Here is a 3,780-nt window from a genome sequence, read left to right on the forward strand (position 1 = left end):
CTGATTCAAGGGCACTTATCAGTTACTATACTCAGCATACAGTAAGAAAGAATCCTTGAAAAATAAAAATATCAGGTATAAAACTAAAATATAAGATTGAGTCTTGAATAGACTAAATAATAATTTCAGGCAACAGTATTAGATGTCATACATTAGTCCTTCTTTAAGATTTTTTTCTAATTGTAAAATTTGATCAATAAAAAAAGTATGATCCAGAAACAGTGAATTCAGTGAAAATGATGAAGTGTAGTAGCTTCAGGGGACCATGACTTCATAGCAATATCAAACAATCAAGGAAAAACTGTTATCAGCTTTCTTAGAACTCTGAAAAATATTTAAAGGTTTACAGCTGTGTACATTGAATCAAGCAAAAGACAACTTTAAAATGGGAGAAAATTTTGGGTACATTTTTATGTCTTTGCCTTATCCCCCTCACCAATTCATCAGTGGTCTTGAGATGGCAATCCATGTACCCAGTGAGAAGCCATGATCTCTGTTCCCAAAGAAAGCAGAGCAGACCTTATTCTCAGAGTATTGACTGGACTTGTGCCTTCCTGTCTGGGCTACCTGAAGGACTGATCGTACTTACTTTGTTTCATCTAACTTGGCAGACAAAACAGCAACAGACATTCCTTGAAAACACTGTAAGGGAAATGAACAATCTGCTCCTGCATAAGGAAAAAGATGTTGACTGGTTAGGGCCATTGGAGTGGTTCCAACTAGTGGTCCTGTATAGGGTTTCCGAGGAGCAGCTGGTGGATTTGAACCGCCGACCTTGTGGTCCAGGCTTATCCTACAGTGCCACAACAGGACTTCAGGAAAAGATCACTGTTGAGGAAAACAATACAACACTGAAAGCCTGGGATGAAAAGATGGGGAAAGTTTCTGTGAGAAATTAGAGCATTCAAAACTGCATGTGTACAAGAGAATTCAGAAAGCCATGTACATGTCCATAGCAGGACACATGCTCAGAAAAGACCTGAGAAAACCCTAATCTATAATCTGGTTGATCTGTTGGCTGAGTGAAAGCAGCAACTGAAGGTTAAGGTAGCTGTAGACAGTCTGGTCAAGAGCTGAACAAATGCCCAACATAGCCAATCAGGAAAGATGAAAGGGATGATGTTTTTTGTTGTATTCATTTGGATTGGTTTGGTTTGGCATTCTAGGAAATTTGTCAGGACAAACACCAGATGAATATAAGCTAAACAGACTTCAGAGATCACAAATGACAAAATACAGACTTTACAAAAATAATTTAGAAAAAGTCACCAGTTACAACCCATAGCAAGCTACAAATAAAAAATAAATCATGAGGAGGAGGTGGAATATAATTTTCAGAGTTCCACATTATAATATTCTAAATGCCCATTTTTCAACAAAATATGAAGAACAACACATCAGGATTGGAGGAAGACTAACAAAGATCTGCAGATGACACAATTAGCTTGCAGAAAATGAAGCACTTTCGATGAAGGCCAAAGAGTACAGACTGCAGTATGGATTAATGTCTGAACATGAAGACAATGAAAATCTTCACAACTGGACCAATAAACATAACGAGAAAAAAAATTAGTTGATAATGATTTCATTATATTTGGATCAACAATGTCTATGGAAGTAGCAGTCAAAAAAAAAAACATACTGCATTGTGTAAATCTGCAAATGACTTTTAAGTTTTTATTGTGAGGTTTACATGGAGGACATCAGCTTTACACTCATCCTATAGTATTTCGTTTCATTGCAATGATTACAATCCCCTCCATGTATCATCATATAACCCCAGAGGGTACACCACACAGGCCCAGTCCCCAGCACACAGCCCCTCTCCCACCCTGAGTCCAGTGTCCCAAGCCACTCCATCTGTCCACATCATCTCTGTCTCCATCCTTGGCATCACTGCCTCTTTGGGTAGGGTCCCACTCTCCACTCTTCTCACTTGATGGCCCCAGGGACCTCTACTCCTAGGCTGCAAAATCAATCACTCTCCTTTTGTCAAAAAACATCTCCCTCTACATTTCCTAACCTCACAGTCAGACCTGGTGGCGATTATTCACCATTGTACCACAAGAGTCTTATCCCCATTTCCTTTTGCGAGCCCAGTCCCAATGGATTAGAAATCATTCAGTGGTGATTGTACCTTCCCCCATCCAGTATGGAACTAGGCTCCCTCTTGAAAACTTGTAAGCCAGTCACTTCTTGCCTTTATGACCCCCTCCCCCCCCATTTTGGGTAGCCAATATTTATGTTGCCCATCTCTGTCAGCCCTGTGTACCAAGGGGATGGGAGTGATCCTTGCTATACAGATTTTTCGTTTTTTTGAGATACTACATCCATAAGTATAGGTAAAGTTCATCAAATTATAGCAGGTTACTCTTTTTTCCCCCTCTTCTTTCTTCTAGTCGAGTTCTGATCATCCAGCCAACGAAGCCAGGTCAAGTGGGTACTTCCTGCAAGTATGGGTGTTCTTGTGCATCTCCCCTCACTTGATACCAGCTGGATGCTTCACTCTCCACTCTGTGTCACTGCCTCTGGGTCCAGGAGTCCCCGGGTCTTGCCATACTGCTGGCCATCCAGGTCTCCACCTGGGTCATAGGGGTCTATTGAATGTGGTCAGGCTCAGCTCGCAACTTTATTGCTGTTTTTTCCCCTCTTCCCTTATCAGTGACTAACTTGGTCACCAGCCAGACCACATGTATTCCCCTTGAGTCTTAGGCTTGGAAGGGAGTTTGCTCTGAGGGGTCCCAACACTTGCCTTGATGGTTTTCAGGCAAACAACTTGTTCTTGTAATAATCAATCAGACTGCCATTATTGTTTCGGATTTTTCCTGCTGGTCGTTCTTTCATGAAGTATCTTCTGTTCTTCTAGGTGCTCCAGGCTGGTCTACTCATCCTTTCTAGTGGAAATTTCGTACCTCAGTTGGTTCTGGATGGGGTTCTGGATTCCACCTATGGTCTTGTGCAGTGTAAAGGCTTCACAGGAAGCCTCTTTCACTGGGCAACTTCTAGCCCCCTTTAAGGTATTCCAATCAGTTATAGGCTGAAGACGGACTTACAAGCTTTCTGTAGTGATGATTCTGGCTATTCCTTTCTCCCCACCTCAAGTGTCTATTTTACAATGGTAAGCAAGGGAAACCAAGCTTCAAAAGACAGCCAAGCATCTTAACACTATTCCCCTCTTTTACCCCTTCAAACCATACCTCAACCCCTGTATCCCAGAGCCCTGTTGCCCCAAGATTGTGCATACAACATTTAACCTCTGTCCCACTTAGCCCATGCAAACCTACCTAACTGTTCTCCCATCAGCCTTGTTCTTCCATCCCCCTCCCCCTTCTTATGTATTGCTTCCCTGCCTTGCCCACACACACACACACACAAACTATCCTGTGTCCATTCCTTACCCTGTGCTCTATCTTTCCCTCCCTCCCTCCCCTCCTCTCAGCCATGCATCCTGGTGATCAGCAAATACATATATAATTTTTCCCCTTTTAGTGTGAGTTATTTATCTTACTCTTATATAATAATGGTCCTATGCAGTATTTCTCCTTTTGTGACTGACTAATTCACTCAGCATAATGTCCTCAAGGTTCATCCATGTTATGCGGTGGCTTGCAGCTTCCTTGTTGTTCTTCATGGTGGCATAGTATTACATTGTGTGTCTGTACCAAAGTTTGTTTATCCATTCTTCAGTTGATGGGCACTTAGGCTGTCTCCATCTTTTTGCTATTGTAAATAGTACTGCTATGAACATTGATGTGCATATATCTACTCGTGTTATGGCTC

This window comes from Chrysochloris asiatica, unplaced genomic scaffold, assembly GCF_000296735.1.
Source record: "Chrysochloris asiatica unplaced genomic scaffold, ChrAsi1.0 scaffold00207, whole genome shotgun sequence".
In the NCBI taxonomy this organism is placed as follows: domain Eukaryota; kingdom Metazoa; phylum Chordata; class Mammalia; order Afrosoricida; family Chrysochloridae; genus Chrysochloris; species Chrysochloris asiatica.